Below are 23,264 nucleotides of genomic sequence, written 5' to 3' on the forward strand. Positions count from 1 at the left end.
TTTAATAATTATTAAAAGATAAAAAATTCTTAAAGTAAATCAAACTAATTTATTTATAGAAATTTATTAATTTTTGCTATTTTACACATGGTTTTAAAAATCGAGATTTGCCGGTGGGATTGCCGATGTTCCGGTTAATTGACCTAGAGGATGGTTGAACCGGGATCGGATAGGATCAACTAAGGGTTGGTCCGGTTGGATCGGCGAATAGGACGGTTCAATCACTTCAAATTTTTTTTTAACCCCATCAAAACGACGTTGTTTTGATGATTCTGGCTTCAAAACGACGCCGTTTTTCTGAGTATAAAAAGTTTCTTTTCCCGCCACTAGCAAACCCTCCCCTCGCGGCCGCCCCTGTCTTAGCTCCAGCGCCAGCCGCCCACTGTCGCCGCCAGCCCTCCTTACATATATATATATATATATATATTGGGACCGAAATCAACCGCAATTCTTTTTCATTTTATTTTTTTGGTCTTCTATTTCCCTTTCTCTTTTCAGTCATCGATCTCCTTCTCCTATTCTCTTCTCTGTTTCTCTTCCAAGATCCAAACTTCTATTCACTAAGGTTGAACTATTTCTCTCTTCTAAGATCAAAACATTACTCACTGAGGCCAAAATCCAGATCTGTGGTTGTTGTAGAGATTTCAGGTTAGGGTTTCAGTTTTTGTTTTTATTTTGTTGTTCTTTTTATTTTTTGCATTTTTGGTCTTTTGTGTTATTGTTTATGTTTTGATGGTTTCTGGGAAATCCTAGAATTTATGGAGGTTGGTTTTGGCTTTGAAATCCATCCGAAAAATCATATGGGGATAAAATCCCGAAATATCTGAAAAATATTGAAATGGAAATGACCAAAAAAATAAAAAAATTGTCATGTCGATTTTTTGTTAGACCGATTTTCCCATTTTCTGATTTTCCCTCACAGAGCAAAGAATTTCCCTCCGCAATGTAAAGAAGAGATGAGAACACTCAAGAACACGGGGAACATCTTATCACTCTCTCTCTAACTTTACCTATTTCTCTTTTACATGGATACCTTTTTTTGGGAGAAGTAATTTCATTTGGAAGAAGCAAACTCACCAAGCATTTTCTGCCGCTTCTTCTTTCTACTTTCTACTTTCTGGCAAGTATCACGGCCTCCATCTTTGCTTGTATCCTTTCATGTGCTTTCCTGCTACTCACTGCATATAGGTGGAGCTTTTTCTCTTCTTGTTGCAGAAGTTCTGTTGTGAGGCTTGGCTTCAATTGCATCAGCATCTGCATCGACATCATCTGTCACTGTTTTTGGTTACTATTGCTTACCGTTCTCTTGTTCAGATTTTTCACAGGTGTATTCTTTAATTGAGCCTCACTAGCGTATTTCTTCTTTGCAATCAAGCAAATCCAGCATTATTGTTCAATTTTCATTTGATAATACAAAGAATTAAAATTGTAATTACATGTTTTTTGATATGTTTATTGGGTGTTGATTGGAAAATTTGGAATTATATAATCAATTGTGCTTTTTCTTTATCTTTCCCACAGGATCATTTAGAATTCATCACTCGTAGTACCTCCGAAATGGCTGATGCTTCTTCTTCTTCTTCTTCTTCTTCTTCTTCTTCTTCTTCTCAACGCAAGTTTAATGTCTTCCTCAGCTTTAGAGGAGATGACACTCGCAATAACTTCACTGCCCATCTCTATGACCTTGTGCCAGAAAGGAATCAATACTTTCATCGACAATGATGAGCTTAAGAGAGGTGAAGTCATATCTTCTGCCCTTGTTACAGCTATTGAGAACTCCATGTTTTCTATCATTGTTTTGTCAGAAAATTATGCATCCTCTAGGTGGTGTTTAGAGGAGCTTGTAAAGATACTAGAATGCAAGGAAAACAAGGGACAGACGGTTCTCCCAATTTTTTACCATGTGGATCCGTCTGATGTGCGAAAACAGAGGGGAAATTTTGGAGAAGCCTTAGCAAAACATGAAGAAAATATGAAGGAGAATATGGAGAGGGTGAAGATTTGGAGGGATGCTCTCACTCAAGTTGCAAATTTATCAGGCTGGGATACAAAGAATATTAAGTAACTATCTAAACCCTTTTTCACTCTTATGTTTATTTTTATTCTAAACATTGTTAACTTGTGATTAATCTTTCTATTTATATATGAGTTACAATAATTAAACCTACACATCTTCTCCTATTTTCTTTATTTTTGATATCTTTTTTATGGCTTGCTAGACTGTCACATTTTTGTGCTTCAACTATGGTAGGAATGAGGCTTTGCTAATCAAGGACGTGGCTAAGGATATTTTCAATAACTTGTTCAGCACATTAACAAGTGATACTAAGGATCTGGTTGGGATAGATTCTCGTATACAAGAAGTGGAAATGTTATTACGTTTAGAGGCAGATGATGTTCGCATGGTTGGAATTTGGGGTATGGGCGGAATAGGGAAAACTACCCTTGCTAAAGCTATTTATGAAAAAATTTCTGACAAATTTGAAGGTTGTTGCTTTCTTGACGATGTAGCAAATTTGGCAAGAAAAGGTAAAGATTTAAAGAAGCTACTTCTTTCAAGGGTTTTGAGGGATGAAAATATTGATGTGACAACTACTTCAGTGAAGGCAAGATTACACTCCAAAAAGGTCCTTATTGTTATTGATAATGTGAACCACCGATCAATATTACGAAATTTAGCAGGTGAGTCTAATTGGTTTGGTCCACAAAGTAGAATCATTATAACAACTAGGGATAAACATTTGTTTGTTGCGCATGATGTGACTGTTGTATATGAGGTTCAAAAATTAGAGGATGAGAAAGCTATTGAGCTCTTCAACCATTATGCCTTCAGAAATGACTCCCCTTCAGGAGATGTTATGGAGCTTATTGATCATGTCATTGCTTATGCTCAAGGCCTTCCATTGGCTCTCGAAGTTTTTGGTTCTTCTTTATGTAAGAAAAGCAAAGATGAATGGGAGTGTGCATTGAATAAACTACAAAAAATCCCTAATATGGAAATTCAGAAAGTGCTTCAAATAAGTTTTGATGAGTTAGAAGATCATCAACAGAATTTATTTCTAGATATTGCATTTATTTTTTGGGGGGCGCCTAAAGATTTAGTAATAGATATACTAAAAAGTTGTGGCTTTTTCCCCATTAGTGGAATAAAAACTCTCGTTGACAAGTCACTCATAAGTATTATTGATAATGAGCTATATATCCATGATTTACTTATAGAAATGGGCAAGGGAATTGTTCGCAGAACTTCTCCTGAAGAGCCTGGCAAACGCAGTAGATTAGTGATGCAAGAAGATATCTGTCATGTATTAGAGAACCTTACGGTGAGGATTAAATACATGAACTTATTTTTCATAAAAAGTTTTAGGCTTCTAAAATTCATTTCATTTAACCATTTGTGCATGTATATAGTTTTAGTGAATGTTTTTGTTCTTTTTTTTTTGCATGCTTTTTCGTAGGGAACCAAGAGAGTTGAAGTTATAGACCTCGACTTGTCTGGCTTAAAGGAAATACGATTTACCACTGCAGCCTTTGCCAAGATGACTAAACTTAGAGTGCTTCGAATTACTGCCCCTCAAATGCAATGTGAAGTACACATTTCTGATGACTTTAAATTTCATTATGATGAGCTGAGGTATCTTTTTTGGGACTATTATCCTCTGAAATTGTTGCCATCTGATTTTAAGTCTAAGAATCTTGTGTGGCTCTGCATGCCTCATAGCCACCTTACTTAGTTATGGGAAGGAAATAAGGTATGGTTGATTTACTTTTTTTTTTTTTTTAAGGGGTGGGGGAGAGGGAATAATATGCTATGTACATAATTAAGTGAATTATTTATAATCACTTGTCTTTTGTTACAGGTTTTTGAAAACTTAAAATATATGGATCTTCGTCACTCTAAATACCTGACGGAAACTCCAGATTTCTCAAGCGTCACCAATCTTAACTCCTTGATTCTGGATGGTTGTACACAGTTGTGTAAAATTCACCCGTCCCTTGGAGATTTGGACAAACTCACTTGGTTGAGTTTGGAAAACTGCATAAACCTTGAGCATTTTCCAGGCATCAGTCAGTTGGTATCCCTTGAAACTCTCATTCTCTCTGGTTGCTCAAAGCTAGAGAAGGTTCTGGATATCTCTCAGCACATGCCCTGCTTAAGACAGCTCTATTTAGATGGAACTGCTATAACAGAACTCCCCTCCTCAATTGATTATGCCACTAAGCTTGAAATATTGGATTTAAAAAATTGCAGAAAGCTCCGGAGTCTTCCAAGCAGCATTTGTAAATTGACACTTCTGTGGTGCCTTTCTCTTTCTGGCTGCTCGGATCTTGGAAAATGTGAAGTGAACTCAGGGAACTTAGACGCTTTGCCAGGGACCTTGGATCAACTTTCTAGTCTAAAGATGCTTTTCCTGCAAAATTGCTGGAGCCTACGAGCATTGCCAGCGCTCCCATCAAGCTTGGTAATTTTAAATGCAAGTAATTGCAAATCACTGGAAGATATCTCCCCTCAATCGGTTTTCTCGTTATGTAGAGGTTCTATATTTCGAAATTGCTCCAAACTAACCAAGTTTCAAAGTAGGATGGAGCGTGATTTACAGAGTATGGCAGCCAAGGTTGACCAAGAGAAATGGAGGTCCACTTTTGAGGAAGTAAGTTCTCTATGGCTGCAACTTGAATATATATATATAAGATTAATGTTTGTTACTAGTTTTTCATATTTTCAAGAAAAATGTTTGTTTACTGGTACTGACATACATTTTTATCAAGGCTTTGTATTTGATTGTTTATTTTTTTGTGGTTGTGCATAGAAAAAGAAAATTATAAATTTGAATGAAATCATCAGAGTGCAATTTGTTAATAAATTTTAAAAATTAAATTGATGGTTTATTACCAAAAACAGTAGGGTATATAGGATCTCTCTTAGAATCATCACGGTTTCTGTCGTGCAGCAAAACTCAGAAGTTGATGTCCAATTCAGCACTGTTTTTCCTGGAAGTGGAATACCGGATTGGTTCAAGCATCGTAGCAAAAGGTGGCGTAAAATAGATATGAAGGTATCTCCAAATTGGTATTCTAGTAACTTTCTGGGTTTTGCTCTTTGTGCTGTTGTAGCGCCCAAGAACAATTCCCTTACAAGTAGTTGGTCAGCCTACTGTGACTTGGAATTCTGTGCTCTTAATTCGAAATGGAAATCCAGTCGCAGCTTTCACATCTTTGATGCATTCACTAGGGGACTCAAAGATATAACGATTGGGTCAGACCATGTGTGGCTGGCCTATGTACCATCATTTCTCGGCTTCGCTCCTGAGAAATTGAGTCACATTAGGTTTTCATTTGATACAAACAGCGAGTCCTGCATTGTGAGGCATTGTGGAGTTTGTCCTGTGTACATTAGAAGTAGCCGTGATGAGGATTGTTCCTACATTGATGATGGGAATCCTAGTGGAAGAGACCTTGATGATTTCCATGAATCGGGAGAAGACCACCCAATCGGGAGAAGCCGAAAGAAGCAGTGTCCAGGAAGATGTGAATGATTCAGTGTTGCAGGATGACGCAGAACCCAGAGGGGGTGATTGTAATGGTTTCAAGCATCTTTTTGACCCACAAATATTGACCGTATCGGTCGTTCATGGTTCACCATTGATATGTGTCACCTCATCATTTTCAAATTCACATTGTGAGTAATTGCTTTTACGTGTGTTTCTAAAATTTTATATTTAATAATTTAAGATACTTTAATTTTAATTTAGTGAATTTATTGACCACCCCTGATTATGATTTTTTTTTTAAATAGTAAGATTATATTTGATAGAGTTGGATCACAATTCTTTTTTAAAACTATACTCATACTCAAAATAAAAATATCGGTTTTCATAAATATATTTATAATTCAATAAGGATATATAAAAAAGTATCAAAAAAAAATATTATAAAAAGCTCTAAAAAATTTATAATAAGTAATAATAAATATTTTGAAATTATTTTTTTTAAATTTCTATATATATAATTTGTTATATTTAATAATAATATCTTTCCATCAATAAAAAAAATTATAAATATATAAAATAAATGATGATATATGTCTATTTTTTAATTTTTATATATTTTTATATTTTTTGTAATGAATCAAATCAAATTTAAAAATAAAATAATTAAAATTAATTTATTTAATAAAATCTTCTTTTAATATTTTGTTTTTAACTTGGATATTTATGTTTTCGTCCGCATACATCACCAGGGGCCAAACTTGTTCCGATGGTCACTGAAGGTTTGAAGCTGCTGTTTGACTGAGTCACAGCCCGTCGTTGACCAAATTGATATAATCCGGAAATTTCATAAAAATCAGCCAAAATTCTGAAAAAAAAAAAAAATCAGTAATTACCTAAAATAGTGGAAAAATCAGCCAAATTTCCGCATATATAACATTGATCTCCCATCCCATTCAGTGTATTTTTTGGCCTATGCACCGACAAAGGTTAAATTAATTGGGTTGAGGGAGGTTGTGTTCAGAAATTTTTAGATTTATTCACTTAAATATTTTGAATAATAATAATAATAATAATTTGATTATATCTTAATTAAACTCTTTTTATTATGTAAATGTACTTTAAAGGGACCGAAATTTGAATAGAAATTTATATAAAAGTGTCATTAAGACTTTATTTTTTATATGAATTTAAGGGGGTGTTTGGTAAAACTTAATACTTATTACTTATTATTTAATAATTTATGTCAAATTTAAGTTAAATTATATTCAAATTATTGACATAAAATTTATTATTTAATTCTTACTTTAAATATTAAGATTGTTAAATAAAATTAATCTAAAATTTATTCTAAATCATGGAATTGATATATTTACTCTCATAAATTATAATTAAAATAAAAGAGATTGAGTAATAATGAAAGTCGTAGAGTAGAAAAGAAATTGTGGAGGTAATTAGGATAAAAAAAATAAAATGAAGATGTGAACTTAAAAAAGAAGTTAATTATTTTTTATTTATTACTTAAAATTAAATTTTACTTTAATTCATATCATTAAGTTATTTTACAAAATATACTTAATTTATTTAATGACTTATATTAAGTTATTAAATCACTTTAAATTATTAAGTTGGTTTATTAAACACTCACTAAATCTATTACTTTTTATATTCAAATAAAATATATATCTAAAAATAAATTTTAATTTAAAATAATTTTTTTCTCAACTAATCCCACGTGACCTGAAGTTAATGATTGGGTAAACCTCTAGTAATCTTGAGGGGACTTAAACTGGTGACCATTGGAGAGCAAACCCAAGCCAAACCAATTTAATTTAAAATAGAATTGATACTAAAATATTAAGCCCATTAACTTTTCATGCAAAAAAAATAAAATAAAAAAATCTTATTAAATCTAAAGATGTTCATTTGTAACGAGAAGGGCTCCAAATTTGTTTTAAAAATATATATATTTCATATTATTTTAAAATTTTTCATATTTTAAAACCCTTAATTATTGATCATTAATTATTTTTTACAGTCACACAACTTTTTGTACTAAAAAATGATTAAAAATAAATATTGAAATAATTTTAACCTTAAAAAGGTACAGTGATGGATAAAATGCCTTTGGCACCCCAAGAGTACAATTATAATCAAGCCCATCAGTATATGAGTCAAATCAAGTACACATTGTTTATCTATAAGTGCATACAACATCCAAAAGGGCATCGTAAAAGTATCCTAAAAACCTATTATATGGATGCCCAAAATTGAACCTCGCTAATTCCTAGGATTGGCAACGGGACGGGTTTGGGCTAGGTCACCCCTACCCCATTCCTGTCCCAATTATCTGAATCTCTTTCCCATCCCCGTCCCAAACCCGGGGCGGGACAGGTTAATGTGTCCCGTTCCCGTTTACAATAGACTTGATAATCCCATCCCCGTACCAAATGTGTTTTCGGGGCGGGGCTCGGGTTTGGGTATTAGGTTTTTTCCCGTTTGAAAAATTCTGTGACATAGGTTCCATGGTTATTTTCCTGTCTTATTCAACATCACAATGATATAGATTGCAACTCTTAAAAGCATCAACAATTAGCATTTTCTTCACATACTATTCAGCATTCAGTCAATGTGGCAAAACATAAATTTATTTTCAATAAATATACAATCTTTTGAATCTGTTTTTCTATGGCAAAAAACACAACCTAAATAACAAACATAACCACTACATGTGCCCACTCAACAACATTCTTCCAGTGATAGTCCCTTCACTAACCCATACAAAAACCCACCTACAAACAGGTCCCCTGCTCCAATGGCATCAATTGCCTTTTCCTCCCCTATGGCTGGAACTCGGACCATCTGAAAGAAAAATGGAACATTCTATACGTTACTCAAACTAACAACCAGAATGCAGCTAATTCTCCACAGGGCACATCTGAATACAAGTAAAATGCATTTTATTGGTGACATCAACAGAAGTGCAATGTAACTACATTGCACTAACCTCTCTTCCGCATTTTGCAAGGCATCTATTAGAACCTAGTGTCACCACTGCCCATTGGCAGTGCTTAGCAAGAAATTCAAGAACAGCCTCAGGACTAGCATTTTAGTCATTTCTATAACCATCATAAGAGAAATTAGCATCATTTACCACATATTGCACCAAAAATTTTAAGTTGGATGAGGAGGATTAATTCTCTTTCATCACCGATTGTTTTAGCATGATAGGTTTGGAAAAATCAATTGGCAATCATCTTAATAGCTCTCTTGTTTCATTCTCATTGGCAAAGCAAAGATCTATATCCCCTAATTGCAGTAACTCTAGAAGAGGTCCTCTAAAGTTCCGAACCATCTGGCCAAGGTAATAAAAAAAAAAAAAACAATGGTTAAAAGAGACAATTCCTTACCCAGTAATTCAGAACAAGTCTGTTCCAGTGCATGAGTAGGATATTGCAGTCAAAGTACAACAACCCCTCTTTTTTTTTTGCTTTTCAAACATGGTATTATGCCACTGGAGGACTAGTGAGTCTTTTAATTGAAAATGACATAAAATTCTGTCTATAAGGTATGATCATTTTAGAGAGTGTAGAGGAACTAATTATAAAGATTATGAAGCTCCATTTCCTTTTTTTTTTTTTTTCATTAACATTTTGGTGATAATTTCATTTTGTTTATCACAATGCAGAAAACCAAATGGAAGACCTTCTTTCAATCACATGCAAAAAAACTCATACCTCAAAACTGGCCAAATCCAAGGATACAAATACGCACTCCTCTTTGGCCATCTGAATTACAGCATGAATAACTTCCAAATTATATATCCCATATCTCATTACCAACCATTGTAACAACAGATGGATCAGCAATTAAGTTCTAACAGAACTGCTGAATGATATGTTTTTCAGAAGCTATGCACTACCAATAACCAAACAGAGCAATTACATTGCATCTATGTATTTGAAGCTGAGCTATAAATTAAACATATAGATGCACCTTTATGCCTATAGTTTAGATACTTACAAAGTAGCTAATATCATTTGTTGGAATACAAATGTAATCCAACTAGTTAACAGTAAGTTAACCTACCATGTCAAGAAGAAAATGAATAATAAGATAACAGTAAAAAGAAATTCCACGGTCACACTTGATCCATGATATCCTATTTCCATCTAGAGATGCCTTACCTTTGCCCCTTTAAAATCCTCTTTAGTTAATTCCTTTGCCTGCAAGGGACAAAACAATAATAAGACTCCATGTATGCTCATCTTAATAAGAAAACTGTATGAAAAGAAAGACTTGGAGCCTAAACTATTTTAAGTGAAAAGAAATAAAACTAGAAAAACATCATGCACCTGAATCTTAACAGCACTTGAGAGACAGGGCCGCACAGTACGATTGCCCAATGCATCAACCAGGCAAACACACTGTGATGTACCAGTGTCAATAAATTTCCAGCACTTATTATCCAGAATTCCAATGAAAAAATGTCAAAGAGCTAGTCCATTTATATAATAGAAATATGAAGCTCACCTGAGTTGTTGGCCCCTTCTTTATCCTCAATGCTGAAAAGTTCACTCCACTAGAGCCCATGTTAATTACAAACAAGCCTCCTTGCTCATCATCCCCACATGCTCAGAGTATTCCACAATTGACCCCAAAGCCTGCAGAGAGTCCTCGAATAGTATTGGCAACACTGCCCCCAATCATTGTCCTCATAGGAGATGGATCAAGAGGAGAAGAAATGATGTGGGTCTTCACCTCATTTAAGATATGCTCCTGGTCTTCAATTGCAACCTAATCAGAATACGAGTAGAAAAACTACAGGGTTTAGAGAATGAATCAATTTCCATTATATAAATATCTGCAATTCTCATCAAAACGAGGAAACCCACTATTGATTACCTTTGGACACTAAAAGACATTTTATGTGTATGATAAAAGGCAAATCAAAGACTTAACTTATACATATGGCAACACCAATAATAATAATAGTAATAATAATAACGATGAACGACAAAGTCCCAACAAAAACTAAGGCAGTTAATAAGAAGGGCTTGAAAACTACTAACGACCAGTGAAACCAGGCCAGTGCCCCAAAACAGACATCGATTGATTCAAAATGCAACTGCACCATCCAGAAAGATAATAAATTGACCAAAAACGAGATAGCAATAATAGTATAGATGTTAATCCAGGGGTTGAAGAAAAACACAAAAACTCAATCTTTATCAAAAACAAAACAGGGAAGGACGAAAGATGCACAAAAGTAAATTTTTTTTTTTTCAAATAATACAAGCCAATTATGAATACAATAATTGTTTGGATCATCAAAATACCGTATTCATCACTCTCAAAACCTCATAGATCAGAAACTGAAGTCCATAGACATCAATAGCAGATAAGGGAAATCACATAAAAATTAAGTGAGCCTGTTACCATCCAAAGAACTAAGAGCACACAAGCCTCTCAATAAAGTTAATGCCTGAGGCTTTAAACCCAATCCAATATATTAAAGCACATTTTTACAGTAAATCATATTGAAATCATTCCACCATAAATTATTCTTCAACAAAATTGATTCTGAAAACAATGCAAACAATAAAATAAAATAAAAAATTCTACCTGATTTGCTGTTGCTAGTGCTCCTCAAAGATTCAGTGTTATTTCAGCAATGAAGACTAGTACCTATTCATCCAGAGGAAGAGAGAGATGTTTAATGCTTCTTAAGTTGCATAATTATCAGAACTTCATATCCAAGAAGAGAAGCTTCTCATAAAAACATACCACATAAGAAAGAACACCAATTCCATATAAGACGAAGAAATCTCCCAAAATAAAGGAAAAAAGATCCCTACATTGAAACATCCAAAGGGTAAAACATGAAGAAAAGCATATACAAATATATCAAAATTATAATTGAAAATTGGAGACATCCTACAAAAGATAAGTAGACTGTGAGCCATCTTGCTATACAGATCATGGATGACATCCCCATGGCCTGATTCCACCCACAAAGAAAGCAAGTTGTGAGAGAAGGTTTGTGCAGGAAAAATGCTCAAATATGAACAATCTCGATAGAGTATTCTCCATCTTATCCCTTTTCGACCAATAAAATCAGCAATATGCCCACTCGTGATAGCACTAATCATTACCCCTTTTTGACCAATAGTGTGGGTTAGGATTCGAATGAACAGGACATAGAAAATAATAACAATAATACAATCACTGAAGCGAAAATGATTACAAGTTCTTACCTCAGGTGCTCGGAAGCCCTTGGTTCCAATACAAAGGCCCTCTCTCTTTTGCTTTCCATCTCCTAGGAACAAATTAAAAGTGATTGACCCTAGAAGAAAATATAGATTTATCAACCCAAATCATCCAAGTTATTTAAGCAGTATACCTTTGTTTTTTTAATAATCTAGCACCAGCAACAACAATTTCGAGAGGCATTGGAGAAATATAAACAAATTTCTTGTCCACTTTTTCCTCTTTTCCAAGAGGGACAACAACCTTTTTTCTCTTAGAAGTTGGACCTCTTGATGATTCATGATTTAGATTCTGCATTACTTCATGTGCCAGGTTGATTAGCTCATTCCTTCCTTGGCATGGTAGGGGTTCCTTAACATCACTTCCAAGTTATATTAATCTGTAGCCCCAACAAGCAGCCCCAACGTCTTTATTTATTGTAATTAGGTCAGCACTAATGCCTTCTTTGCCAAAAAATACAACTTTGATGCTTAATACCATGGATATAACAATATAAATTATAACATTAAGATAAAAATGAAAAATAAATAAATATCACAACTACAACATATAAAAATAGAAATCTCCATGGATATGGCAACATTAAAAAAAAACATTAAACATAAAGTCTTTCCAAATATTCATACATATAACCACATTAAGATTAAAAAAGAGCATTAAAAAAAAAGTGTATCTTGGGTCCCAAAATATATCTCCAATACCAACTTCATTTCAAGAAAAGAACCTACAGCAAGAGTGATTCATCATCTTCATCCATGATTGTGAGTTTTCCCCCTGGGTTAACAAGCAAAGAATCACCCCATAAAAGTAAGAACAACAAGAAACAACTTTATTAAAAAATTCGACATAGTTGTTTCATAAGATTGAAAATATTTTAGATTAACTACCTTCTATTTCATTTCCCAACCAACTTTGAGCACACATTAAGGCCTCCAAAGTATTTGGATGGAGTCTACTATGATGTTTTGATACCATCCTACCACCCATATTGAAAGCTGACTCAGATGCAACTGTAGATACTGGAATGGCATAGATATCTCGAACAATCATCTGTAAAGTCAGATACTTAATACCATTTGTTTTCCACCAACTCAAAACATCAAAATCTGAAATCCCTGGCAAAAGAGTTTCTTCTAAGTAGTAGTCTAATTCCGACTTCGCATGACCTTCTTCACTGGTACTATGAACAAATAAGTCAAACTTCGAAAGGGGATCTTGTTCGTCATAGGTCAACTCAAAGAGATTTAAAACTGATGAAGCACCATGAGATGAAGTTTGTTGACCCATCTTAGACTTTGATTAGTACTTAGAAAGCAAATCATAACATAGTTGACGAATTTTTCCAATCGCACTTGAAGCTTCAAACCCATACATTATCGGAAAATAAAATTCTAAAATCTTCATCTTGTATCTTGGGTCCAATACAACTGCTATTGCCATTACAATATGACATCCACTCCAATACTTGTCAAATTTTTCTAACATACTTGATGTCATTGTGCTTACAACTTCATTTGAGCAAATCAACCAATCATACAATGCTTCTTTAATCTCACACACTTTGATGAAAAAGGTATTCGCAGTGGGATAATTTCGCCCTGAGAATAACTTTGTTATATTATAAAACAATTTCAGCCTTTCACATATTTCTCTTGCTAAATTCCATTCTTCTTCTGATGGCACTGTGGTATAGAGCTTTTCACGTTGCTTCAAACGCGGGAACACATCTTTATAAGTTATAGCTATTGATCGCATCAAGTATGTAGAATTCCATCGTGTTTTACAATCAAGGCATAGCTTCTTGTTGCATGGAAGGCGCAATTGGCGAGCTGTATCTTCAAACTTTTCCACTCTTGATGGTGTTGCTGACCAATATACAACACTCTCACAAATTTTTTCAATTTCTACTCTAATGACATCTAAACCTTCCTTTACAATCAAGCTCAAGACATGTGTTGCACATCGCATATGAAAGATTTTACCATTTAATAAAAGTGAACCACTTGAAGATAATTTCTCTGAGAGGATATCAATCATGCCATTATTACTTGAGCAATTATCCACGGTGATTGTAGATAGTTTCCTATCCATATTCCAATCCAATAAAAAATCCAATAACACATTAGAAAGAACTTCTTTTGTATGTAGAGGAGGCACATAAACAAACCTACATTAAATGATATATAAAAACATATTATTAATATAAGTGACATCATTAAACGATAATAAAATAAAATAAAAATTGAAAACTTGAACAAATAACATATCTAAACTAAAATAAAAATTGAAAACTTGAACAAATAACATATCTAACCTTACAATATGATGATGTAGTAACCAAGACTCATCAATGTAATGCACAGTGATAGCCATGTAACCTTTCTTTTGATTAAATGTCCACATATCAATTGTGATAGCCATTCTAGTTTCAAGCTTTTCCAAGTAGCTACTCATTTTCCCTTTCTCAAACTCATAAATCTTTATTATGTCATCCTTAATTGTATTGCGAGAAACCATCTTAAACAAAGGTTGAAGACTACTAGCAAAATCTCTAAAGCCTGCATGGTCAACAATTGAAAGAGGGTACTCATGCAATATAATTACACGTGCAAGCTTCTCTCTTGAGATATCTTGATCAAATGTGAAACCACCAATTTGCACTTTTCCATAGCCTTTTCTCTCTATTGCTAAAAATTGTTGCTTAATATCAACATTTCTCCATTTGATGCACCTATCTAAATGTACATGCAAATGTTTAATCCCATTCTTACTATCAACCTTGAGTTTTGATTTACAATGCTTACAAATAGCATAATCTTGTCCATCTATTATGACTTTCTCAAACTCATTCCAAACAATTGAAGTCAGCTTTCTTTTTTTACATGTCAATGATCCATCAGTAGTTGAAGTACTACCTGTAGCTGAATTAGAACCAGTACTTGACATGAAAAAATTTTCCTCCCCTTCTGATGTCATTTTGTTGAATCCTTAGGATATTCTGAAATAGTTTGAAACCAATTTAACCACAATAAAATTCTATTTGTATGTTTCTAGAAGCATGAATAATATGTTTCCAAAAGTTGTTTAGAAAAAAAAAATAAAAAATTAGGGTTTTCATCTATGAAAAAACAACATGAAATTAGATCGTTCTCTTATAACAACTTGTTTATGCAAAAACATGAATACCAAAATTGAACCCTAAAATAATGAAATTATAACAACTTGTTTTTGCAAAAACATGAATACCAAAATTGAACACTAAAATAATGAAAAACTCATAAATCATCATTCTTATTCGTATAAACCCTAAAAATCAGTTTATATGTGGATGAAATTGATTTGGACAGGGTCAAAATTAATGTCAAAAACATGAACAATAAGAGCCAAAGACGAAAATTGATTCAACTGAAAAATACATATAAGACGAAGACCAAGAGTGCAAATAAATTACAAATCTACTGATAAACAATTGAAAAAACCTCAAACCCATAAACTAAAACCAAAAAATTTTGAAAAACAAGCCAAATTTTTAACAAAGCTTCAAAAGTTAGGGTTTTCTTACCTGGAAGGAAGGAATCCACAAGAACTCCAATAATCACTTCTTTACGAGATTGCAAATTTGGTTTTTAGAGCAAAGATTTTGCTTTTAGGGTCGTTCGAACTGAGAAGACAAGACCTTTCTTTCGAGAGAGAAAAACCTTAAAAATCTAGGAAGAATAAATTATATATATAGAGGAGATTTTGGGTATTTTATAATATTTAAGGGTAAATTGGTAGTTCTAATTCTGGGGCGGGGCGGGTAACTACAAACCCATACCCGCCCGAACCCGATTCGGGTTTTACAAAGCTTTCCCATACCTGTCTCATACCCGATTAATTTATCCCATACCCGTCCCAATAGGGGCGGGGCGGGGCGGGTGACTCGATTGACCCACGAAATTGCCATTCCTAGGCGAGCCCCTAATGAGAGGTAGTATTGGATGGCATATGTAGTGGTGACATGTCTCCCTCTCTCAATCTGGTTGAAAAAGGGTTTCAACGATTCTCCAACTCCATCCACCAAACCTAAGACATCAACATGCTCAAAGAACTCATTGGTGGGAAGGCAAAGCTGACTATTGAGACACGCCGGGTTCATATAAAACTTTCCCAACCTTGCTCCCGATTTGGATAGAGATAATAGCATCAAGGTGTCATGACTTAAATAAGACATCTTTAAGGGAATGTAAAGATTAAATAGAAAAGTTATAGAGTGATATGAAATAAGAGGGAGTGTGCGTTGACACCACCTTCCAAAGGAGTGAGTCATCATCAATCATGCGTAAGGGATTAGGTTGACATTACCTTGTAGGGATCTAAGTCAATCAACCTTAAGAGACCATCTCCCTGGACTTAAAAAGGACTAACTCTTTCTCCTCGGACTTAATAAGTGTCTTTCAAATAAGAAGACAATGGTGCACTCTTTTGGCATTTCCATATGTCATATAACAATCCATTTATTCTCATATAGATATTATTCACTTCCTCCCATGTAAATAATATTCATTTTAGGTCAGTGAGCTCTCATAACTTTAAAATACATACATAGTCAAGAAAAGTCTATTAAATATGTAGTATAAGGAACTTCTTCCCTCCCCCACCCCTCATATACAAACACAATGTCCTCATCTTGTTTCATAAGAACAAGATTACGACACAAAACAAATAGATACCTATTGTAAAATTGGACAAATAAAATCTCATGTAAAATCTCACATTGAGTCTAGTGATTAGCTTTGATAATATTTGTAATGAGTTAATCTTTCTCATATAGATTTTATTCATTTTGAACCAATAAGTCTCATATCTTTAAAATATGTCTACATGGTTAAAAGTCCATTATACATATGGTGTTAATTTTTTTTTTTGCCTTATTTGATATATAGAATATTTTATATAACCGTGTGAGCGGAAAACTATTTGATAGATATGATGACACATGATAAACAATCCAACATCTCAAATTAAAAATCCCAACTTAGAATGTGTGATGGAGACAAGGTCCATGTAGACCAAGGATGAATAAATCGATTTTGACTAATATATTGATAATTTGATTTTACAAATATATCAAAAAATAATATATTAACATAAAATAGCGATGAAACAAAAATTAATTGAAACTCATGAAAATATTGAAAAACCTAAAAAAAATATATATAAGAAGTAATAATACATATATTATAATTGATATATGAAGAAATTAATATATGAATGGTATAATTTATAACATTTTATAATAATAGGCGATATTTCAAAATTCATTTAATGCTAAGATGATAATTTACCTATTTTATAACATTTACATAATTATTATATTTATATTTAATTCATATCCTTGTGCTTTCGGTAATAAATTAAATGGAATTTGAAAATAATAATTAAAATCAATATAATTATTAAAACTTTATTTTAATATTTTATCTTTCAAATATATATAAAATTGGGTGTAAATATATATATATATATAATTAATGCCACCTTAAGGAGTAAAGGCATGCCGAGTCCACACGCCGCTCATTTGACAATGCTTTGATAGATTGAAAAATCAAGACAATTCCGATAAATGAAAAAAAAAAAATTAGCTGAAACACGAAAAATATAACAATAAAATACAAAAAATCTTAAAATATTGGGACATGAAAATAGCTCTTTGAATTTGTGTCGACATCCACTAAATCTCAAAATATCGGAGATATATTTTTAAACCTTGATGTAGATAAAGATAGAATTATTAATTTTTTTTGAAAAATATTGATAATTGAATTTTATGGAGATATCCAAATGTATTGGAACCATCAGTCAAAATTTTGACAAAAACTATCAATAGGATGAAAATTGATTAAAACTCATTAAATTATTGAAGAAAATTTAAAAAAATGATAATAAGTTTTATGTGGAGTGACATTTAGATAATAGCATGTAATATTCCTTAATAACACGTTTAATATTAAAATATATAGCCAGAATTGGCTGATGGCAACAGCACATCTTTGCCACACTTAGGCCCAAGACTCTTATCTTAGAGATTTTTTTTTTTTTCTGCATGCAACATGACGTGGCACCCTGGAGACAACAAAGGTGGAGGGTCTTCGGATTTAAATGCCATGGAGTAAATAAAAAGAATAGTTAATTTCATTCATATTCCTTAAAGTTTTAATTAAATACAATTTGTATCCACTAGTTTAAAATTTCATCAAATATATCATTTATTTTGAATAAGAGGAAAGATGTGAAAAAGGTATTTGATAAAATTTTAAATTAATGGGAAGTAAGTATATTTAGTCAAAACCTTTGGAAAAGTCAATAAAATTAATCCTAAAAAAATCTATTAAAATTTTAATATAAATCATGAAATTTTTTTATGATAGATCATGGAAAATTTGATAATAATTGGTGATATTGTAAATTCAATCCAATATGATAAAACTGGACTCAATTATTAAAATGTTTGTATAAAATAAACAAAGAACCGATAAAGTTTTGAATTTTAGTGCAAATTAGAAACTTTCTAAATAGTAACTACATTGGAATATGAATATGCTTATGCTTTTATAATTTTTTAAAAATAAAAAATATATATTTTCAAATATATTTTAAATTTTATAATATTAAATGTGTTCAACACTTTTTGGTGTGACATTGAGGGTTGCATAGTGGACAAGAGCTTGGGCTAGGGAGGGTGGGGTTTTGGTGCAAGTTGGTGTGAAAAGTAGAGATGGACAAGCTGGGGATAGTAGTTGCTCTTCTGTAGCTGGACATGTTGAGCTTGATACATGAGTTTCTAAGATGGGTGATGGATGATTTTCTCGGAAAGGTGTGAAGTTTGATTTGAATACCAAGAGGAAGAAGAGAAGACACAGAAAACAGATGAGGATGAGCTTAAGGTTGATGGAGTTTTGGGTCTCCGATGGTCTCATTTTTCCTTTTGGATTTAGAGAAAGAGAGATAAGGGAGAAGGGGGAATATCTAAGATTTGTGTTTGCGTCTAATTAGGTACAATGGGTGGGACAATTTGGTTTGGATGAACGACGTTAAATAAAATAAAAAAAAAAAATGTAAGGATCATGGTTTAATTATCAATTATATTTACTCCTCTTTATTGAACTATTTATTCTTGAATTATTAGTTCATCAATATTTATTATTCCACTTTTCAGGATGAAGTGACATCAATAAATGCTAGACACAATGAGTGGGATCACTACAACAAAAAATAATTTATGGTGTCACTATTTATGGTGTCACTTTTAAAATAATGACACCATATGACTTAAAATTCATAAAGATGACACATCATATAAAAAATTTTAATTAGGACAGATAATATTAATTTTAAGTTTAGTATCAGTTTTAAAAAAGTGACACCATATAAAATAAAATTTTTTAAATATTATAACTAAATGGGCCCACTTTGAGAATAATGATAGAATATAAAAAAAAAAAACTCATTGTTTCCACATTCCCACAATCCAAAAAAATCTCATTCCGTAACTCATAACCATAACTTTCTTCTACTTCTCTTCTCACACCCATAGTTCACACACAACTGCTCTTCTCTACTTCATGGACTCTCAGGTAACCCAAAATCTCTTAGATCTATCATTTTCTTTTTTTTTTTCTTTTTTTTTTATTAATACCAAAATCTTTATTAGCACAACTGATTTACATTCATTGATTTGATATATTTGTAATGTAGATTGTGTAAATAGTGTTTTTTTTATTGAGTTGCACGAAAATAAAAATTAGGTTTAACATTCCACCATATCTTTTGTTTCATTGTTAAATCCATAAACCCCAAAACAAATGAAAATAAGATAAATGAATGATTTTTTAATATCTTTCATACTCAAAATGAGGGATAAATATTTTACAGTATGAAATTTTCTTTTGATCTTACAATAAATTTCTTTTGATGAGATTTTCTGTTTGTTTTCTAGGAATATTATAGTATATTGTGATGAGGATATGTATCGGTGATATTTAAAAAATAATTTTTTAGAAAATTATTCTCAATATTATCATCTCCCACAAAAAGAAAAATGAAATAGTTTCCATATCATGTTAGAGTTGGTTTAGAATGTTGGAATTAACAATGAGAAATTAATTTTATTTTCTATTTATTAATGTAAATGAATTGTTTTTTAAAATTTAAATAGGAATGAAAATTTTTATAATTATAAAAATGATCAAATCTCATATTTTGATTTTTTTTTTAATTCTTTTACATGGTATTATGGTTAATATCTCATCTTGTTCTATTCATATATTTTTTTTTAATTCTTAAAATATGTTTTTTGTTTTTTATTTTTACCTTCTTTTCTTATTGTTTTTATATGCATTCACCAAAATTTAAAGTAATTTGAGATTGATGATGAAATTTCCCTTTCAAGGTTAAAAAATTTCTATAAAATCCTTTTATTACATAAATTTTCCTTCCATAAAACTTTTTTTTTTTTTTTTTGAAAAAGATATTTTATAATTTTCTTTTGATTTTCTATGAAATTTCCTTTAATTTGTTTATTTTCTAAGAATATTATAATATGTTGTGATGAAGATATTGGTTGGTAATATTTGGAAAATAATTTTTGAGAAAATTATTCTCAATATTGTCATCTCCCTCAAAAGGATTCTAAAAATTTGTTTTATTTTTGTTTTCTTTTCTTATTGTTTTTATATGCATTGACCAAATTTTGGAGTAATTTGAGATTGATGATGAAATTTTCCTTTCAAGGTTAAGAAATTTCTATAAAATCCTTTTATTACAAAAATTTTTCCAATCCCTTCCATAAAACTCTTCATTTTCTTCATTTTTCTTTTTTCTGAAAAAGATATTTGATAATTTATTGATCTAAAGAATATCAAAAGTAAAATTTAAAATATTGAATATCTTTTCCTTTGATGTTTTTAATCTTTTATTATTTTTATTTGAACATATTTTTCATATCCAGATTTTTTATTAATTATTTTAATTAGAAAAAATAAATATTAATTGGAGTTATGATTGAAAAATTAATCATTTTTATGAAAGTTTCTTTAATTCTTTCTCATACTAATTTTTCTCTTAACAATTTTTAATAATGAATTAGGTTTTTTGTCTTATATACACAATCTTCAAGCTTGTTATAATATCATGTCCTCTCATATTAGTAGTTGAAAACATTTTTATATTTTGTTACTAAAATTTTATTTTATATAATTGAGATGAAATTTAATGGACATTGTTATTTCACAAAATGAACATTAAAAAAAATATTGAAATTAAAAAAATCCTTCCAAGAAATAAAAATATATATAAAAAGAATTAAATGTTAAAAATGATTTTTAAAAGCACAATGAATTATAAAAAAATAAATTTAAAAAGTGCATATTTTAAGTGGAAGATTACTATTTTCTAAAATTTTAGATTTATTTTTTTATTTTCTAGTTTTGCTTTATTCTTTATTTTCTTGAATTGTTTTTATTTGAGTTCAAATGTGATTGCTTTGTTATGAGATTCATTAAAGAGATAATTGCTGATTCTACAATTATTGTATTAAAGGTTTTACTCATTTAATGAATTGTACTTAGTTTCATACTTCCAATTATTATGATATTAATGTTATTCTCATTTGATTTCAGTTTTATGATATATAAAAAAAAACATATTCTCAGGTAGAATTTGATGAAATTAGAGGAGAATTAACTTCTTTTGTGTTATAACTAATCATGAATCATATTGATAAATCATGATCATGCATGGTGAGTCCTTAGTTGTTATATGAATTTTCTATTGGTATTGTATAACATTACTTATTCTTTACAAACTATTTTTATATCAAAATGGGAAAAAGAAAAAAGAAAACATTAGTACTTAGATTTGTTTATTTTTTATAACATCAATTAATTTTTATTTTCAATAAAACTCTAAATCTCATTAAACTGTGAAATGCAGGTATACACTCTTGGGAAGACATTATGAAGAATAAAAAGAAAGGAGAAAGAAACAACAACATTTTTGGTTTTTAGATGTGACTCTTATGTCATACATTATAGGACATCAATGTTACTTTATTTGGTATTGAGAATTTTGGGTTTTTGAATGTAACTCTTGTGTCATTTTATGATTAGCCGGTTTTATGTATATGAAATGCAGGTATACATGAATGTTGGAATGCTTAACATTTCTAAATCATATTTTAATATGTATTCACTTTTCTTTTTTAGTTTCGGTGGGTTTGATGTACTATCATTTTGTAAACATTTGATATACAAATATAACTGGATGATGTAATGTATTATAGGTTAATCCATAAACATTACGAAAATATAAGTTAAATGTGATATGATTATTATATTTATGGACAAAATATACACAAGTTGATCTTATTTGTTAATAAGCATTACAAAAATCAACAAGCTAATTAATAAAAAATAACCATATCTTCCATAATCATTTACAATGATGTGACACCATAACTCAAAGGTGATGCATTTAACGTGACACCATAACTAAAAGGTGATGCATTTAATATGACACCTTATATATCTCATGCAACTCTATATCAAATTAAGTATAACTAAAAATATATGGTGTCGCTTCTGAATATGTCACCATTTATCTGCTTTGGTGTCGCTTCCAAATACGTCACCAATTGGTACCCTCTATGGTGTCAGTGGATAAGGTGACGCTATGTTGTAGCGACACCCTATGTTTATAGTGACTCATTATAAATGTCACCATATCTCTTTTTTCTTGTAGTGGATAGTCTAATTTGGATGTACATGGTTGAATAAAAAAGAAAGAACCATGATTTAATCATTAACTATATTTACTCCTCCTTGTTAAACTATTTTTCCTTGAATTATTGAACTCACCATTCTTTATTATTCCACTCTTCAAGATGACATGACATCAATATATGCTAGGCGAAGTGGGTGGAACCGTATGCTTTAGACGTATGTGGCTGAATAAAAATTATAAGGACCATGGTTTAATCATCAACTATTTTTACTCCTTATTAAACTATTTTTCCTTGAATTATTAACTCACCACTCTTTATTATTCCACTTTTCAACATGAAGTGACATCAATAAATGCTAAGCATAGTAGGTGGGATAGTTTGATTTGGATGTATGAGATTGAATAAAAATGATAAGGACCGTTTAATCATCAACTATATTTACTCCTCATTATACTATTTTTTCTTGAATTATTGAACTCACAATTCTTCATTATTTCACTCTTTAGGATAAAGTGGTATGGGTGAGAGAGATTGGGATAGGAAAGGTGCTACTTTTAGAAGCAACTTTAGAGTTGTTTATAGGATTCTTGAGTTAGTCACTCTTTTCGATTATAATTTTTTTAGAATTTATGTTTAAGTGTTTAGAAGAATCTTTAAATTTATTATTTATATAAATTTGTTTTAATATTGGTTTCGGTTTGATTTGTGAAATAACTATGATGTCCTCAATCCTTTAGGTTTGT

At 31.2% G+C, this 23,264-nt stretch overlaps 2 pseudogenes; one reads left to right on the forward strand and one right to left on the reverse strand.

Annotated features, from left to right (window-relative positions):
- Positions 1–664: 664 nt before the first annotated feature.
- LOC117907600 lies at positions 665–5,676 on the forward strand (annotated as a pseudogene).
- Positions 5,677–8,031: 2,355 nt separating this feature from the next.
- LOC117905765 lies at positions 8,032–10,223 on the reverse strand (annotated as a pseudogene).
- Positions 10,224–23,264: the final 13,041 nt, after the last annotated feature.

The sequence above is a fragment of the Vitis riparia genome, chromosome 18 (genome assembly GCF_004353265.1).
Source record: "Vitis riparia cultivar Riparia Gloire de Montpellier isolate 1030 chromosome 18, EGFV_Vit.rip_1.0, whole genome shotgun sequence".
Lineage (NCBI taxonomy): Eukaryota > Viridiplantae > Streptophyta > Magnoliopsida > Vitales > Vitaceae > Vitis > Vitis riparia.